The sequence below is a fragment of the Lepidochelys olivacea genome (genome assembly GCF_965140295.1).
Source record: "Lepidochelys olivacea isolate rLepOli2 genome assembly, chromosome: 13".
NCBI classification, from domain to species: Eukaryota; Metazoa; Chordata; order Testudines; family Cheloniidae; genus Lepidochelys; species Lepidochelys olivacea.
In genome coordinates this window covers 38,855,530-38,875,284 of record NC_140423.1, presented here as the reverse complement: position 1 = coordinate 38,875,284, position 19,755 = coordinate 38,855,530, and the positions used below count along the sequence as shown (strand labels likewise).

The 19,755-nt window shown below is 52.9% G+C and overlaps 1 gene segment (V, D, J or C); it reads left to right on the top strand.

Moving 5' to 3' along the window:
- The first annotated feature begins 762 nt into the window (after positions 1-762).
- Positions 763-18,573, top strand: LOC311529934 (immunoglobulin heavy constant gamma 2-like). The segment is given in 7 exons: positions 763-796; positions 2,040-2,336; positions 2,711-3,022; positions 6,265-6,591; positions 6,926-7,258; positions 10,653-10,786; positions 18,490-18,573.
- Positions 18,574-19,755: the final 1,182 nt, after the last annotated feature.

Sequence of the window (19,755 nt, the reverse complement as noted above, 5' to 3'; positions counted from 1 at the left end):
TTGGCCTTTCAGTTGAGCTGGCTCCGTTTTTGCGGCGCATTCAGCTGGTGACGCGTTGGGCTTCCTTTCCAGGGGGGATGAGCTCTGAGGTCTCCGGCTAAAGCCCACTGGAGATGCAGACTGGGTAACTGCTCCCCAGTGCACCTCAAGTTTGGGCTTCTAGAAAGTGAGGCCACTGGAATTCTTGGGAGATTTCTCCTGTAGAGTTTAGGAAAGTGTCCAGCAAAATCTTCATCCAAATTGGTTAGAATATGAGTGTTTCTTGAGTGGGAATCTGGCTAGAAAGGTCGTGCGCGAGGGGGCGTGAAAACCAGTCGACTACTGAGTTTGGGGGAGGGAAGGTTTTTTACTCTAACCCCAAAACTCTGACCCTAAACCAAACCTTAAACCCAACTACTTAGACACCCAACTCTGTCCTAACTCCCTAACCAGGATCCTAACCCCAGTGGACAGATGCACCAACTCCTTAACCCCAACACCCTAATCCTCGCCCTTTCCCTGTAGTCCTATCCTCATCCTGAACCCCAGCTCTCTAGCCCCTACTCCCTAACTCTGACCCTCAACTCTGACCCTCTCGTCAAACCCAACCCCTAACCCTAACGTCCCAACCTGATCCCCCCAACCCTGACTTTAGATTGTTTAGGCTGCAATGGTCCTGGGATCAGTAAAGTCCTCATCCTTAAGTCTCTGTAAAGCTCCTGGCGCGATGGGTCCCTGATCCTAGATTAGGTTTTCTAGTATGACACTGTGATACAAGTACGAATGACCAATTATGACCCTAACCTTAACCCCAGCTGTAACCCTAACCTCCCCACCTTGACCCTCTGAGCACTAGGGTTTCCGTGTCTCCAGTTGGGTATCAAGCATCCCAGCATCAGAATTATGAGTCATCGTGGCAAACTGCCCCTTGGGATAGGACCCCAGAGTCTCACTAACTCTCTCTGGGAAATGGCAGCAGAACCGGTAGGAATCTGATGGTTGAATGGCTTCAAAATTGGCTAGAAATCTAATCACAACACATCAAATATTGAACTTGAGAGTGGAAAGGTATTTGACCCACCATTAAACCATCACCCTTAATTCTATCACAGCAACCTCTAGCCCTTAACCCCAGCACCTAACCCTAACCCTTAATCCTCCTCCCCTATGTATAATGATAACCCGAACTCTAACCCAAAGGGCCCAAATGTCCCAGGTTGATTTGGACAGTCCCAGTCTTTCCTACCAGTGTCTCAAGTGAGTTTCCAGGACTCTAATAATGTGTGTTTGAGTGACAGAATTGCTAATTGGCCACTAGGGACTGATGATGTTAGCAATGAACCTCTGAGCCTAGTGAGAATATAACATTTAATATTCGTACCCAAGCTAAAATTGCTGGTCTAACATCTGCATGTCTCCAGCTGGAGACCAGAAGACCCAAACGTTTCTGGTACCACACTTCTTCCGAGAGCCCAGAAGTGTCCCCCAATTTCAGTTCCTTTCAAAAACTTGGGTTGTTTTCTAGCTGCAGACGCTGTGATTTCTCCAAGGAGAATTTCTCTGCCACTTGAGCACTTTGGCACCTAATTCCTGGGTTTTGTATCCTGCTGTGCCACTGACCTGCTGTGACCAGGTCCCTTCCTCACCCTCTGCCTCAGTTTCCCCTCTGACCCTTCCTTTACCTTGCCTATTTGGCCTGTAAGTTCTTTGGGGTAGGGACTGTCTGTCATTGTGTCTCTCTGCAGCACCCGTGTAATGGGGCCCCCGACCACAGACAGGGCCTGTTTAGCGCTAAGTGATTTGGGGGCCCTGCTCCTGGTGACTCTGTGACTCCGCCGGGAAGACGGGGGCAGCCTCTCTCAGGCACCCACTTACACACAGACCTTGCATCAGTGTCACCACAAGCTGTCTGCTGTGCTGAATGGAGCAGAGTGGGGCTCCGTTAGGGGACGCTCTCCCCCGGCATTGAGTGCTGGGCCCAGGGCCACGCTAGGGCCCCCGTGCTGCATGGAGCGGGGTAGGGGCTGCGTCTCATGGCCTCGCTCTCTCTCCCTTTGCAGCCAGCCCCACGGCCCCGTCTGTCTTCCCCCTGACCTCCTGCACCGGCGACGACACCCCCCAGGTCACCTTCGGCTGCCTGGCCAAAGGATACTTCCCCGAGCCGGTCACCGTGACGTGGAGCCCAAGCGTCGCCTCCTCGGGCGTGAAGACCTATCCCTCCCTGCTGCAACCTTCCAGCGGCCTCTACGCGCTCAGCAGCCAGGTCACCGTCCCGGCCAGCAGCTGGGAGTCTAACACCTATAGCTGCAACGTACAACACCGGCCCACCAGCTCCAGCATCTCCAAGGAAATCCCAAGTAGGGACAGCGCGGTGCAGCCCGAGGGGGGAACGGGAGGGGTTGGGGGTCTCTCAGCTCCCTGATCTGGTGACTGCAGCAGGGAGAGAGGATGGGAGCCTGCCGGCGCTGTGAGCCGAGGGAGTCGCTGTGGTGGGTGGATGGACGGAGAGAGAGAGACACCACGCCGAGAGAAGTGACGGGTGCTGCAGTGCAGGGAAAGGGGCAGAGGGCTCCAAAGGGGGCACTGTGCCACGGGGAGCGGGGGGCTCCGTCGGGGGCGCCGTGCCACGGGGAGCGGGGGGCTCTGTCGGGGGCACCCTGCTGCGGGGAGCAAGGCGGAGGGGCTCAGCAGGGGTCTGTACAAAAAGTAACCCCTGCCACCCTTCTCCCAGAGGGCCAGCACTCTGAACCCAAGGTGGAAGTCCTCCACTCCTGCACCCACAAGCCAGGCACCGTGCAGCTGGTGTGCCTCATCTCCGGCTTCTCCCGCGAGCCTTCCGAGGTGCAATGGCTGGTGGAAGGCCAGTCTGAGCCACTTCATGGTGTCACCGACCCTGCCAAGAAGGACGCCGATGGCACCTTCAGCACCCGCAGCAAGGCCAGTGTCTCCGAGGACAAGTGGCAGGAGGGCAAGACGTACATCTGCCAGGTGTCGCACCCGGACACCGGAATCAAAATCCAGGACCATGCCCACAAGTGCAAAGGTGACGGTCACTCGCACTAGGCTGCCTCGGAAGAGACGGGGCCGTGGCGGATGTAGAGGGAGTGGAGCCCTGTGATCAGCGTCATCTTTGGGGGCCCCCCTTGGGACCCAGCCAAGAAAAAGATCATTCTCTCTTCTCCACTCCACCCCTGTTTCTCATTCTTGTTTTCTTCCTCCTCCTCCTGTAAGTAATAGCAAGTAAATGAAAATAAAGGGAGGTACCTTGACTGGTGTTGTCGTCAAACTTATTTTTCCACAGACCACTTGAAAATCGCTGGGGGTCTTGGCGGACACGTAATGATCTTTCCAAATATTGTGTGTACCGTTCGCTAACGATTGTAAAGCGCTTCGGATAAGAGCCCTTTGTAAAAAAATGTAAGAAAAGGTGCGGTGAGGGGAGAGGCCAGGAGTTAGGGTGCGGGAGGGGCTCAGGGTTGGGGGTGTGGGGTCTGGGAGGGAGTTAGGGTGCGGGAGGGGCTCAGGCAGAGGGTGCGGGGTCTGGGAGGGAATTAGGGTGCGGGACGGGGCTCAGGGTGGGGGGTGTGGGGTCTGGGAGGGAGTTAGGGTGCGGGAGGGGTCTCAGGGTGGGGGGTGCGGGGTCTGGGAGGGAGTTAGGGTGCGCGAGGGGGCTCAGGGTGGGGGGTGCAGGGTCTGGGAGGGAGTTAGGGTGTGGGAGGGGGCTCAGGGTGGGGGGTGCAGGGTCTGGGAGAGAGTTAGGGTGTGGGAGGGGGCTCAGGGTTGGGGATGCAGGGACTGGGAGGGAGTTGGGGTGCGGGAGGGGGCTCAGATGGGGTGCGGGGTCTCAGAGGGAATTAGGGTGCGGGACGGGGCTCAGGGTGGGGGGTGTGGGGTCTGGGAGGGAGTTAGGGTGCGGGAGGGTGCTCAGGGTGGGGGGTGCGGGGTCTGGGAGGGAGTTAGGGTGTGGGAGGGGGCTCAGGGTTGGGGATGCAGGGACTGGGAGGGAGTTGGGGTGCGGGAGGGGGCTCAGATGGGGTGCGGGGTCTCAGAGGGAATTAGGGTGCGGGACGGGGCTCAGGGTGGGGGGTGTGGGGTCTGGGAGGGAGTTAGGGTGCGGGAGGGGTCTCAGGGTTGGGGGTGCGGGGTCTGGGAGGGAGTTAGGGTGCGGGAGGGTGCTCAGGGTGGGGGGTGCGGGGTCTGGGAGGGAGTTAGGGTGCACGAGGGGGCTCAGGGTGGGGGGTGCAGGGTCTGGGAGGGAGTTGGGGTGCGGGAGGGGGCTCAGATGGGATGCAGGGTCTGGGAGGGAATTAGGGTGCGGGGGGGGTCAGGCAGGGGGGTGTGGGGTCTGGGAGGGAGTTGGGGTGTGGGAGGGGGCTCAGAGTTGGGGGTGCAGGGTCTGGGAGAGAGTTAGGGTGCGGGAGGGGGCTCAGGGTTGGGGCAGGAGGTTGGGGTGCAGAGCGCTTACTTGGGGCAGCTCCATCTGGTGCAAGGGGTGGAGGGGGGAATGTGGGGGGTGCAAGAGCTCCTGTTTGGTGCTCAGGGTGGTGGTGAGGATGGGGGGGTGCAAGAGTCAGGGCAGGGGTCTTAGGGGTGCTCCCAGCCCCCTGCCCTAAGTCACGCCAGCCCCCTGCCCTGAGCGGCTCATGGCAAGGGGCTGGGGGGCAGGGGTGTGTGTAGGGGAGTATGGGGACCCCTGTGTTTTACTGTAAATCTGCGTCTGGTCCCGCTGGCTCCAGGGGCTCCCGCTGCAGGCTCCGCCCCCACCGGCAGCCAAGCTCCCCCTCCCCCACCTGTTCCCTGCCCCTCCCCCGCTGCCGAACAGCTGTTGGCCTGCACTCCTGAAGGGAGAGGGAGGAGTGGGGCCGCAGGGCGCCGGGGGAAGCGGCGGAGCAAAGGCAGGGCCCAGGCCCTCCCCCTACACATGCCACCCCCTCCGCCCCTTCTTGTGAGCCGCTCGGGGCAGGGGGCTGGGAGCACCCCCACGACCCCAGCCCCCTGCCCTGACTCCTGCACCCCCTCACACGCTCCCAGCCCCCCAGCCCCTGACGTGACACCTGCACCACCCCGGATCCGCCCGATCACCAAACAAGACCTCCTGCACCCCCCCACATCCCCACCTGCACCCCTCGCTCCAAACGGAGCTGGCCCAGGTGAGCGCTCTATGCCCCGATCTCCTGCCCCAGCCCTGAGCCCCCTCCCATGCCCTAAGTACCTCCCAGACCCTGCACCCCCAGCCCTGACCCCTTCACCCCCCTCACACACTCGCAGCCCCCTGCCTTCCCTGACTCCTGCACTCCCCCCCACACACACCCAGCCCTGAACTGAGCATCAAACAGGAACTCCTGCACCCCCCCCACATTCCCACCGGCACCCCTTGCACCAAACGAGAGCTGCCCCCAGTAGGTGCTCCACACCCCAACCTCCTGCCCCAAGCCCCAGCCCACTTCTGCACCCTAACTACCTCCCAGACCTTGCACCCCCAGCCCTGACTCCTGCGCCCCCTCACAGCCCTCAAACCCCCTGCCCTCCCTGATTCCTGCACCCCCCACATCCCCACCTGCACCCCGAGCACCAAACAGACCTGCCTCAGCTAAGCGCTCCACACCTCAACCTCCTGCCCCAGCCCTGAGCCCCCTCCTCCACCCTAACTCCCTCCCAGACCCTGCACCCCCTGCCTGAGCCCCCTCCCGCACCCTAACTCCTGGCCACACCCCTCACCCCACCTTTTCTAACATTTTTCTACAAAGGGCTCTTATCCGAAGCGCTTTACAATCGTTAGCGAACGGTACACGCAATATTCGGAAAGATCATTACATGTCTGCCGAGACCCCCAGCGATTTTCAAGTGGTCTGTGGGAAAATAAGTTTGACGACAACAACAGTCAAGGTACCTCCTTTTGTTTTCATTTACTTCCTATTAATTACAGGAGGAGGATGAAGAAAACAAGAGAGAGAAATGGGGGCGGGGGGGGAGAAGAGAGAATGATCTTTTTCTTGGCTGGGTCCCAAGGAGGGGCCCCAAAAATGAAACTGAGCCCAGGCACCCACTAACTCTAAATCTCCCACTGGGCAAGACCAAGCTTCTGCCCTCGCATCTGCCTGGCCCTGGGGCCCCTGTCATTGGGGGGCCCTGTGCCAGGGCACCCTGTGTTTTACTGGAAATCTGCCTCTGGGGAGGTGGAGGCCGGGCTGGGCTCGACGGGGGAGAGGACTGCGGGGGAGACTGGGATGGGCTTGGGCAGGGGAACCCAGGGCTAGTGGCTGACCTGGGCTCTCCCATCCCCAGAAGAAACAACATCTCTCAGCAACATCCAGGTCTTCCTCGTGCCCCCATCTCCCGCCGCCCTGTATGTGGCCCAGAGCCCCATGCTCACCTGCCTGGTGGTCAACCTGCCTAGCAACTCCAGCCTCCGGGTGGTCTGGTCAGGGGAGAAGCCAGAGTCCATTAGCTCTGATCGCCTGGACATCGTTGAGCAGTTCAATGGCACCTTCACCGCCTCCAGCTCCATGCCCATCTTCACCCGCGACTGGGATGCCGGAGAGACCTTCACCTGCAAAGTGGAGCACTCAGAGCTGCCCTCGCCCCTCATCAAATCCATCTCCAAGAAGCCAGGTAGGAGGAGAGCAGGGTCCCTAAGGGGAGAGACTCCCCTATCCCCACCCCAGCAGGGAGGGATGCTCCTTAAGGGGAAGCCCCAACCCCCAACAACCTGGGATCCTGGCCTTGGGTCCCTTTGCATCCCCACGTGAGATGGAGACCATCCTATCCCCCATCCTGCTCTCCAGGACTACCAGCTCCCAGTCCCCAGCCCCTCCATCCTGGAGGAGAGAGGGGATGTTTCTATCCCCACACCCACACACACACACACATACATTCCTTCTCCCCACGTGGCCCAGCTGAGTGATGTGCATGGCTCCCCTGTGTCCTCCATCCCCACGCACCGAAGGCAGGCGCTCTGGCCCAGGCATCTACCTCCTGCACCCCCACAACGATGAGCTGAGCAGCTCTGAAGACTCCGTCAGCCTCACCTGCCTGGTGCGGGGCTTCTTCCCTGAGGACATCTCGGTGCAGTGGATGAAGAACCACAAACCCGACGAGAGCATGGAATACATCACCACCCAGCCCATCAAGGACGGAGCCGGCGACTCGAACTTCTTCCTCTACAGCAAGCTGAAAGTCAGCAAGGCCAGCTGGAACAGCGGGGACACCTACACCTGCATGGTCATCCACGAAGCCCTGCAGATGAAGTTCACCCAACGCAGCATCAGCAAAGTCTCTGGTAAATGAAGACGTCTCCTCCCAGCCCCACTGTTAGTATTGTCCAGAACAGCTTCTTGTAAATAATCTCTGTGCCCGCAATGACGACAAGTGAATAAACGGAACTAGTCTGTGCTCACCCCCAGGTCTCCTTGTTGTGGTGTCACTGGGTCAAATCTGCAGGTCGCCCAAGGTGGACGAGGTCCCAGGTTGCAGGCTGGGAGAAGCCGAGATGCTACAAGTCTGGGGATGCCAATTCCCAGATCCTGAATGGGTGGATACATATACACCATGGATGGATGGGTAGATCCATGGGTAAAGGCCATGGAAGGAAGGATGGGTTGACGCCATGGAAGGAAGGACTGGTAGATACATGGGTTGATGCCATCAAAGGAAGGATTGGTAGATACCATGGAAGGAAGGACTGGTAGATACATGGGTTGATGCCATAGAAGGAAGGACGGGTTGGTGCCATAGGAAGGAAGGATGGGTACATACATGGATACAAAAACAACACAGAAGCAGTGATGGAGAGGGGGGTAGATGGACAGTTACACACACACATACTAAAGAGCCCATGACCAAACCCAGGTCAGTAGGAAGGCCCAGTGTTCAGAGAGATGGTTAGATGGATACATACATACTTGAGAGGGAAGGACTAATAGACCAACAGATATCACAGAGAGAAGGAGAGAGAGAGATTATTATTTGGATTAAAGTAGCACTTCCACCCCCAACTCAGAGAGGGCCCTGATGGGCTGGGTATGGCACAGACACAGTAGGAGACTGTCCCTGTGTCAAAGGGCTCACACCTAAACGGAGAAGGAGGGAGAAGAGACAGAGACACCAAGAGGGGAAGGGACCTGCCCAAGGTCACATCCGTTACTGAGCTCGAAACAGAACCCAGGTGTTCTCAGAGTCTCACCCAGTCCCACTAGACTCTGCTGCACTGCGGGAATGATGGGTGGATGGTTCCCGGGTGGGGTGCCAATGGATAAGTGGATGGGGATAGATGGATAAATCTATGGTGAAGGTAGGAGGGGTACCCCTTCTGAAGGATGAAGGGATGGATAAATGGATGGCCGTGGATGGACTGCGATAGATGGAAGGCTAGAGATGGGGATAGGTGGGGACGGATGGATAAATGAATGGGTAGGTGGGTGCATATGGTAATGGATCAGTACCGATGTGGATGGATGGTGATGGACAGATGGATGGATGGGCTGGTACAGATAGTGACAGATAGACGAGGATGAATGGATGGGTGAATGTGGCAATGGATGGATGGACGACTGAGTGTGTTAATAGAGACATATGGTGATGGATGGTTGGAGATGGATAATATATAAAGGGATGATAGATAAGTGGATGGGGTTGCGTGGATGGATGGAAGACATGGGTGAGGATGAATGGATAGATGGGTAGGGATGATGATGGATGTGGATGGATGTGGAGGTAGGGGAATGGATGGGTATAGATCTATATGGATGGGTGGAAGATATAGATAATGGTTAGAGATAAGGATGGATGGAGTGTGGGATGGCTGGGTGAGTAGGTATATCGGTGGATGGCCAAGCCATCCCTGGCATCTCATTGAGGCAAGATCCCCTCTAGGCTACAACCCATGCATACCCAGAGGGGCACCGTATCAGGATCAGAATTTACCCTACACCCCCGTCCACTTCAGAGAGGAGCAGATGCCCCATGGGGATTTTCCAGACAGAGTCAGGGTGGGAAGGTAATTAAAATACCGTGACCCCCACACCCACCTCCTCTGCTGGCTAGGAGGCTAAGGGGTTTCCCTCCACCCCTTACCCTCAGTGGCAGCTGGGGACGGGGAGATAGGACAACGTCAGGCAAACACCTCACAGAAAGGATCAGCTGCTGGGACTCAGTCCCCACAAAGTAGCAGCAGTAGTAGGGCTGTTATCTGGAGAGGACACTTAGCAGGGACTCAGTTAAAGTCTCACTAGCTCTGGTGACATAGGGGGCCCAGGCAGTGGGGTGGGAAGGTGAGGCAGATACCCCTATGGCCCCCCACATGAGCCCCGTCTCCTACCCAGCCCCTCACTCACACACCTTCCCCGCTATGTGTGTATCAGCCCCAAGGCTGGATGGGCGAGCGCAGGGCTCAAACCCACCAGTGCCGAGCACAGAGCTCGCACCTGGCATTACAGAGTGGGTAGCCTGCAGCGGCAGTGTTAGGGCTGTTATCCTGGGGGCCGTGCAAGGGCACACAGAGAAAGAGCGTGTGCAGCTTGGCTGAGAGAGAGCTCAGTCCAGGGCAGATGGACACACCTGTCACATGGAATGACCCAGGGACCCTCCCACCTGGGCTGTCGTGTTTCTACATACAGAGACACACACAACACAGAGAGAGACAAACATGCACCCACACAGATCCATGCACCTGTTCTCCAGACATCTCTAGGGCAGGGGGCTCAGTAGGGGGCACCGTGCTTCAGGGAGCAGCATCTGTTATGTGTCAGAGAGAAACATTAGATCCCGTCCTTAAAATTCTTGTGACTCTGTTCTTAAAAACAACAGTGTTCAAAATCCCCACAGCCGAGGCAACTCCAGGTTGGCAAGAGAGTCCTGTATAAACAGGCCCAGAGGTGGCTGCGTTCCATCTGATGTGGCTTCTGGGTGTATAGTTACATTGGGATCAGGGTCATAGAGGCACACGTGTGAAATCCATCCATCCTGGTCTTTCGGAAGCTCCTGCACCATGGCAGCATCCCGGCACCTCACCCACCTCAGAGGGATCCTGAGCCACCTTTCACAGGCAGAGAAACTGAGGCACAGAGAAATTCAACATGTGGCCAAGCTTCAGTGCCAGGGTGTAGGGCCATGGCCACATGGGACAAGTGAAATGAGACCTGGGAGGCTCTGCATCCTTCATTTCATCACAACGGGCAGGGGTGGGTGGATGGATGGAGGGGTGCGTCTTAGGGGTGGACTGCTGGTTGGATGGGGGGGTTGCTATCATGAATGGATGGATGGATAGAGGGGTGTGTCTAGGGATGATGAGTTTTGGTCATGGATGGATGGATGTACCTAAAGGTGGATGGCTGGAGGGGTGTATCTAGGAATGGTTGGATGGATGCAGGTATCTAAGGATCGACTGATGGATCGATGGGTGGTTTGTGGTCATGGATGGATGGAGGAGTGAATGGGGATGGGCAGATGGATGGATACATCTAGAGATGGATAAATGGAAAGAGGCATGTGTCTAGGGATGGAATGATGGAGGGTTTGTGGTCAGGGATGGGTGGATGTATCCAGAGATAGATGAGTGGAGGAATGGAAGGATGGAGAGAGAAGGGGATAGGCAGGTTGGTGTTGGACTCACAGTCCGAGCTCTCTCTCTCACAGTGGCTGAGTTGGAGTTGATGTCTCTTTCTCTCCCCCAACAGAGGTGATCGTGTCAGGTGAGTTTTGCAGCGAGGATGGAGACAAGGAGATAGACGGCCTCTGGTCCACCATCTCGGTCTTCATCACCCTCTTCCTCTTGAGCGTCTGCTACAGCGCCACCATGACCCTGTTCAAGGTGAGAGAGAGAGAGAACGACCATAGGAACGAAAGAATGAACGAGTTTAGCACAGTAGAGGGTGTAACGATGCTGCCTCTTGTAATGATGCTGTCTTTGGTGGGACACTTCTGAGAGTATCAATTAAGGCCAAATTGCTTAGAGAAGGGCAGTTACAGCCCAAGGCTGGGGTTTCTCCACTTCTAAGGCACACCAAACCAGCCAGACACAGAGGACTTTGGTTTTACCGCACTGGCTAACCACAAGTCACACAAGCAATTCCCTTAGACACTCCAGTTTCCCAGTATCACCACTAGTGCCCCTCCTTATGGGGACAAATGGTTATGAAAACTAATACCCCAGTAAAAAAGAAAAAGTTCTCACAGTCCCAGAGGACCAAGCCCCAGACCCAGGTCAATCTACAAATCAGATCTTACCCACAAATCCCGCTGTTGCCGATCCTTTAGAATCTAAAATCTAAAGGTTTATTCATAAAAGAAAATGATAGAGATGAGAGCTGGAATTGGTTACGTGGAATCAATGACATACAGTCATGGCAAAGTTTTTGGATCAGGCTTGTAGCGGTGATGGAAGAAATGGCAGGTTCAAATCCAGTCTCTGGAGAACATCCCCAGCTGGGACAGGTCCTTCAGTCCTTGGTTCAGCACTTCAGTTTCTGGCAAGGTTCCTCCAGAGCTATGAAGACAAAATGGGGGGTTTTCAGGGCCTTTTATAGTCTCTGCTGGTGGAAGAGCAGCCTTTTGTTCTTACTGTGGAAAATCAAAGCAGCAAGATGGAGTCTGGAGTCACATGGGCAAGTCACATGTCCATGCCTGGTTCAGTTTGCAGGCCGACGCCATTGTTCACATGTTAGTTCGGAGGTTCCCAGGAATGTTCAGATGTGGTTTGGCGTCTCCCAAAGTTCATTGTCAAATAAGTGTTTCTTGATTGGGCACTTACTGAGAACTGTCCTTTCTCAAGAAGCTCAGGAAATGCTTCACTGAGGCTACTTAGAATCAAAACACATTAGAAACAAGTCCAGAGCCAATATCCATAACTTCAACTACAAAAATCCTACACACACACAGACAGGATCATCACAACCAGCAAATCAGAACCTTGTCATAGACCCTGTCTCCACAACCTTTGTATATTATTTGCTGCAAATATAGAACAGTGGTTGCAACAATGATCTATACGGTGATAGCTTATGTCAATAATGTCACATCCCCAACGCAAAATTGATGCAGGAAGGAATGACACAAACATCCCTGACTGCATCCCAAGAGCTCCCCAATCCTTGGTTCTGTCTTACTACAGTTAGTATTGGGTTAGAAGCTGTACCAGTGTGTAACAGAAATGGTTTATCAAAGTCATGTTCAATGACCTGACTGAATCTCTTTACAAACTCAAGGGAAAACGTGGTTTGAACAATAGTGGGTTGGATCTGCTCTTGCAGCATGGTTCCAGTATGTCTGAGGTGATTTTGCCAAGAGCTAAAGAAAATAGCTACTTTATTTATCCAAACTCTGGCAAATGTTTGGAACCCAATTAATATCCAGTGAATGTAGAAATTAATGTTGTCCATACTATATCAATCGTGGCATTTAGCCGTGAAAGCAATATGGTAGTGTGCCTCAGTTTCCCTTTTCATACAGCACATTCGGTCTGGAATGTCTTTTCCCCTGTGAAAAGTTCGAATACAGTTTACAGGCATTAACGGTGAACCATCGGCATCACAAGGCCTTTTCACATAAAGTGTGTTCTCATGTATTTCTTTTAACAGGTTCAAGGGCTCTTCCAAAAGATTAGGCACATTGGACATTTTTACAGTTCTTGGTACTAGCAACACGTTCGTTACAAAAATCACCAGTAGCAAGAACAACAAATTCATTGCAAGTGCCCATCTACAATCATTTTTGCCCACCTTTGGCTCAATACCACTGGGGTTTGGGCCTTTCAGGGTTACCCTTTGCAAAATCAAGTTCTCTTTTTCCTCCTTGTCCTGAAGGATCAAACCCTGATTTCTCTTGCTTAACAGAATTCACTGGTTGCATTGGCCATAAAATTGTTCGGCTCTAAAACATTAGTAGCCAAATCTGTCCTCAGACCCTGAAGCACAGACGGCTCACTTACAGAATCAGCACAGAGACATTCCTCTCTCAACGTCTCCCCAGCAAACTGGTCAAGCACAGCCACTTGGTGTTATAGGGCTGCTCGACTTTCTTAACAGCTTTCCCTCCATCTGAGACCTTCTCAAAGCTATCCACATGGGATCTTTCAAAGGGAAAGTCAGTGGATCCATTCACAACAGAAAATTTCTGGCTGTTAGGACCTGAAACTTTCTTGATTCAATCGCTTCCACACCCTTCAGCTACAGCAAACTCCTTGCACAGATTACCCTGAGGATTCCTTTCCCAAGGAGCTTCTCTAAGCAACAAAATTCACCCCTCACAGAAATTCTGCCCTCTACACCTAGGGCTGGCTCTAGAGGAACACTCTCCTGAGCAACAACAGACACTTTCTGCATTACCTTTGGCTCGTCAGGCGGATTTCTACACAATCCCCTTCAGGCAAACTCATAGACTCGCTAGATAAAAGGTCAGAGGTACTCTCTTTCCCTCTGCAACTTTCCTCACACTCACTGGCAACATGGAAGTTGTCGGGCTCAACACAAACAAGTTTAGGAATTATTTCCTTCTTGCTACAAGTTGTCAAACTGTCAGTAGGTAACACAATCAAAGCCCCTTTCTGCTCTCCTTGTGCCCTGGCTTTTCCCATCAGTCTGGCCAGCAGAACAGGCATTCGCTGCTCATCTGGGATCCCGTGAAGAGTGCATCGACGGTCGAATACAGACAGAAACTCCTCTAGGCCGTCAGGATCTTTGTAAATGGGACAGATCCTTTCCCAGTTCCTCTCGTTATGGCGAGGAAGCAGCGCACCAGGGGGCGAGGACTTTCTTTGCTCTTCCATCCCTTGGAGCTAAAGTTGGTGAACCTTCTCCTCGGCAGCCAGCAGCTCCCTGCGCCCCCTACGAGCCCTTTCCTCGCTCTCATCCGCCTCCTTCTTTCTTTCATCAGCTTCCCTTTCTCGTTCAGCATTCCTTTCCTTGGCTTCTCTCTCTCCCTCAGCAGCTTCTTTCTCTACTTCAGCCGTTCTCCTGCTTTTCCAGCCATAAACTGTCTGCTCGTTTCTCTTCATGCTCAAGTTGCAGTTTATTTCTATTTTTATTTATTGCTAGAGGAGCCAACTAGCGGGGGGGGGAGCTTTTCTTGACCTGCTGCTCACAAACTGGGAAGAATTAGTAGGGGAAGCAAAAGTGGATGGGAATCTGGGAGGCAGTGACCATGAGTTGGTTGAGTTCAGGATCCTGACACAGGGAAGAAAGGTAAGCAGCAGGATATGGACCCTGGACTTCAGGAAAGCAGACTTCGACTCCCTCAGGGAACGGATGGGTAGGATCCCCTGGGGGACTAACATGAAGGGGAAAGGAGTCCAGGAGAGCTGGCTGTATTTCAAGGAATCCCTGTTGAGGTTACAGGGACAAACCATCCCGATGTGTCAAAAGAATAGTAAATATGGCAGGCGACCAGCTTGGCTTAACGGTGAAATCCTAGCAGATCTTAAGCATAAAAAAGAAGCTTACAAGAAGTGGAAGGTTGGACAAATGACCAGGGAAGAGTATAAAAATATTGCTCGGGCATGTAGGAATGAAATTAGGAGGGCCAAATCGCACCTGGAGCTGCAGCTAGCGAGAAATGTTAAGAGTAACAAGAAGGGTTTCTTCAGGTATGTTGGCAAAAAGAAGAAAGCCAAGGAAAGTGTGGGCCCCTTAATGAATGAGGGAGGCAACCTAGTGACAGAGGATGTGGAAAAAGCTAATGTACTCAATGCTTTTTTTGCCTCTGTCTTCACGAACACAGTCAGCTCCCAGACTGCTGCGCTGGGCATCACAAAATGGGGAAGAGATGGCCAGCCCTCTGTGGAGAAAGAGGTGGTTAGGGACTATTTAGAAAAGCTGGACGTGCACAAGTCCATGGGGCCGGATGAGTTGCATCCGAGAGTGCTAAAGGAACTGGCAGCGGTGATTGCAGAGCCATTGGCCATTATCTTTGAAAACTCGTGGCGAACGGGGGAAGTCCCAGATGACTGGAAAAATGCTAATGTAGTGCCAATCTTTAAAAAAGGGAAGAAGGAGGATCCTGGGAACTACAGGCCAGTCAGCCTCACTTCAGTCCCCGGAAAAATCATGGACCAGGTCCTCAAAGAATCAATCCTGAAGCACTTACATGAGAGGAAAGTGATCAGGAACAGTCAGCATGGATTCACCAAGGGAAGGTCATGCCTGACTAATCTAATCGCCTTCTATGATGAGATTACTGGTTCTGTGGATGAAGGGAAAGCAGTGGATGTATTGTTTCTTGACTTTAGCAAAGCTTTTGACACGGTCTCCCACAGTATTCTTGTCAGCAAGTTAAAGAAGTACGGGCTGGATGAATGCACTATAAGGTGGGTAGAAAGCTGGCTAGATTGTCGGGCTCAACGGGTAGTGATCAATGGCTCTATGTCTAGTTGGCAGCCGGTGTCAAGTGGAGTGCCCCAAGGGTCGGTCCTGGGGCCGGTTTTGTTCAATATCTTCATAAATGATCTGGAGGATGGTGTGGATTGCACTCTCAGCAAATTTGCGGATGATACTAAACTGGGAGGAGTGGTAGATACGCTGGAGGGCAGGGATAGGATACAGAGGGACCTAGACAAATTGGAGGATTGGGCCAAAAGAAATCTGATGAGGTTCAATAAGAATAAGTGCAGGGTCCTGCACTTAGGATGGAAGAACCCACTGCACAGCTACAGACTAGGGACCGAATGGCTAGGCAGCAGTTCTGCAGAAAAGGACCTAGGAGTGACAGTGGACGAGAAGCTGGATATGAGTCAGCAGTGTGCCCTTGTTGCCAAGAAGGCCAATGGCATTTTGGGATGTATAAGTAGGGGCATAGCGAGCAGATCGAGGGACGTGATCGTCCCCCTCTATTCGACATTGGTGAGGCCTCATCTGGAGTACTGTGTCCAGTTTTGGGCCCCACACTACAAGAAGGATGTGGATAAATTGGAAAGAGTCCAGCAAAGGGCAACAAAAATGATTAGGGGGCTGGAACACATGACTTCTGAGGAGAGGCTGAGGGAACTGGGATTGTTTAGTCTGCGGAAGAGAAGAATGAGGGGGGATTTGATAGCTGCTTTCAACTACCTGAGAGGTGGTTCCAGAGAGGATGGTTCTAGACTATTCTCAGTGGTGGAAGAGGACAGGACAAGGAGTAATGGTCTCAAGTTGCAGTGGGGGAGGTTTAGGTTGGATATTAGGAAAAACTTTTTCACTAGGAGGGTGGTGAAACACTGGAATGCGTTGCCTAGGGAGGTGGTGGAATCTCCTTCCTTAGAAGTTTTTAAGGTCAGGCTTGACAAAGCCCTGGCTGGGATGATTTAATTGGGGATTGGTCCTGCTTTTGAGCAGGGGGTTGGACTAGATGACCTCCTGAGGTCCCTTCCAACCCTGATATTCTATGATTCTATGATTCTATGATTTCCTGCCTTTTGCATTCCAATTGCTTCTGCAGCTTCTGTAGCCTCAGGTAAGGGCTGTGCTCCTGCCTCCTGATCACTGCCCATGAACAGATCTCCCAGTCCTTCATTTGTAGCTTTCTTTTTTAAGCTTTTTCCCTTTTCTGAACACAAATCTTCCAGGGCCTTTCTCTCACAGCCCTCATACGCTCTTTGCTCACCCATTGCAACTGCTCTGTAGCCAGCCAAACTCTCAACACCAAAATTCAACTTTGGATAGTGTGGGGTTCTGGTCCAAAGCTTAACAGATCTGGTTCTGTGGATCCCAGCACGACTACATGACCGTAACGACGCTGCCTCTGGCGGGACACTTCTGAGAGTCTCAATTCAGGACAAATTGCTCAGAGTAGGGCCGTCACAGCCCAAGGCTGGGGTTTCTCCACTTCTAAAGCACCAAACCAGCCAGCCAGAGTATCAGGGTTCCCTCCCCACTCTGGACTCTGGGGTACAGCCGTGGGGACCCGCATGAAAGACCCTCGAAGATTATATTCCGTCAGCTTAGGTTAAAAACTTCCAAAAGGCACAAATTCCTTTCCTTGTCCTTGGACAGTATCGCGGCCACTACCAAGTGATTTAAACAAACATTCAGGGAGGGGCCACTTGGAGCCCTTAGCCTCCCTCCCAAAATATCCACCCAAGCCCCTTCACCCCCTTTCCTGGAGGGGGCTTGAGAATAATATACCAACCAATAGGTTACCAAAGTGAGCACAGACCAAATCCCTGGTTTTTAGGGGACTGAAAATCAATCTGGTTCTTAAAAGAAGAATTTTATTTAAAAAAAAGTAAAAGAATCACACCTGCAAAATTGGGATGGAAGGTAACTTTACAGGGTAAATAAAAAGATTTAAAACACAGGGAATTCCCCTCTGACTCTGCTTCTCAGACACAAAACAGGAATAAAATTATCGCTTAGCATAGGGAAAATTTACAAGCTAAAACAAAAAATAATCCAACGCATTTCCTTGCTATTACTTACAATTTCTGTAATTTTAGACATATTATTTCAGGATCTTTTTAGGAGCTGGGTTACCTGCTCCGTCTCTCTCTTTGTTCTAAGAGGGAACAACAAAGAGAGCACAAACAATCTGAAAGTATCTTCTTTCCCCATTGGTCCTTCTGCTCAGGTGTCAACTAGGTTAATTGCACTGATTAATCCCTCACAGGTAAGTGATTCTGTACCTCTGGCCAGGAGCGATTTTATGTTACTGCATACAGAAAGGTTGGAACCCTTCCCTTTATATTTATGACACAGAGAGTAATGGCAAAGTTCTTGGTCCAGGCTTGTACCAGTGATACAGGTTCAAATCCAGTCTCTGGAGTACATCCACAGAGGGGATGGGTCATTCAGTCCTTTGTTCAGAGCTTCAGTTTCTAGCAAGGTTCTTCCAGAGGTCTGAAGCAGGACTGAAGACAAAACGGAGGGGTTTTCCGGGCCTTTTATATTCTCTATCCTTTCTTCTTACTGTGGAAACTCACAGCACCAAGATGGAGTCTGGAGTCACATGGGCAAGTCACATGTCCATGCATGGCTCAGTTTGCAGGCCGATGCTATTGTTTACATGTTAGTTTGAACATTTCCAGGAAAGCTCAGACGTGGATTGGCATCTCCCAAATTCATTGTCAGTTAAGTGTTTCTGGATTGGCCACTTACTGAGAATAGTCCTTTCGCAGGAAGCTGAGCAAATGCTTGACTGAGGCTACTTAGAATCAAAACACTTTGAAATACAAGTCCAAAGCCAATATCCATAACTTCAACTACAAAAATCATACACACACACACACAGGATCATCACAACCAGCAAGTCATAACCTTGTCATAGACACGTCATACAACAATCTTCGTACAACATTTCCTGCAAATACATAACAGTGGTTGCAACAATGATCCATGCCGTCACAGTTCATGTCAATAACATCACAGAGGGCAGCATGGAAGGGAAAGAAAGAACAGAAGAAGGAAAGAGAAAGAAGAATAGGTGAATAAGACAGAGACTGAGTGAATGAGACACAGACATAAAAGCAGGAAGGGATGACACAGACAGACAGACTGAGCAGCTCCCCCAGCCCTGACCCCTCTCACCCTTGCTCTCTCCGCCCCCGTGCAGGTGAAGTGGCTGTTCTCCGCCATGGTGCAGCTGAGGCAGGCGAGTGGCCCCGAGTACAAGAACGTTGTCCAGCGCGTGGTGTAGGGGCCGCTGCCCCCGTCCGCCCAGAGACAAGGGGCCGGGACTCCCGGCTCTATTGGTGACACCACCCTGAGTCCCACAGCTGCCCCCCGCTAGCGCTGTGCCCCTGGGAGACCCCCCTGGGGGGAGCGAGGAGCTCACCCCACATGGCCTAATCCACCCTCAGCCACTGGGGACGCTGCCCTGCTAGGAGCTGGGCTGAGACCAGACAACTCGCTTCATGCAGGGGACCAGCACCCCTAGCGAGGAAACAACCCGACTCCCACTTCCCACCCTCCCGAGCCCAACAGCCCTCTGCTCTGGGACTGGATCAGAGCCAGCGCGCCCTAGAGCGGAAAGGCCCCCATATCCCCTTCCCCACCCCCTGCGCCAGCCAGCCCCTCGCCCTGGGGCAGGACCATAGCCAGAGTTGTGTCTGTCGTGCTGTATGTTGCATATTTAGCTCTTCATTGGGATTTTTATGGGTGGTGTGTGGGTGTGACTTTTGTTGTGTGCACTGAGTGACCATAAATAAATAAATAAATAGATATACAAATCAGGCTCCATCTCATTCATAACCTCCATCCCCCACTTTCAGGGACCGCTGACACCCGCCAGAGGGTCATGTCGTGTCTGTAGGGAGTGTCTCAGGGCATGGAGAATGAAATGAAGGATGCCCGCTGCACTGGCCCCAATGGGAGATGGGGGCCTAGTTACGAACCCAGAGAGCTGGGACCGAGGGGCAGAAAGGGGAGATCTCTGGGGCAGGGAATACCACTGGTCAGGAAGAAAGAAAGAAAAGAAAGAAAGAAAGAAAGAAAGAAAGAAAGAAAGAAAGAAAGATGTGTATGTCTGAGAATGGACGGATGGGTAGATAGACACCGGTGGGCTGGGACATACAGTGGGTACCGTTCTCCTTGGTTAAATCCCCCAAACCACCCTGAAATGCAGCTTTATTTTATTTTCGATCAAACACACAATTCCTGTGTAAGTTGCAAGTTAAACGGTGGATCAAATGAGACTCTTCTCCCTCGCCACAGTCCACGTTGACCAGACCTCAGGACACTACAGCCCTGCACACACAGACACACAAGGAAATCCAGTCCCTGCCGTGGGATGGGGGTGGAGGATTGAGGGGCACGGGGCTGAGCTCAAGCTCCAGCGTGGTCTGCCCCACGGGGACGTCCGGGGAAGGACTCTGCCCTC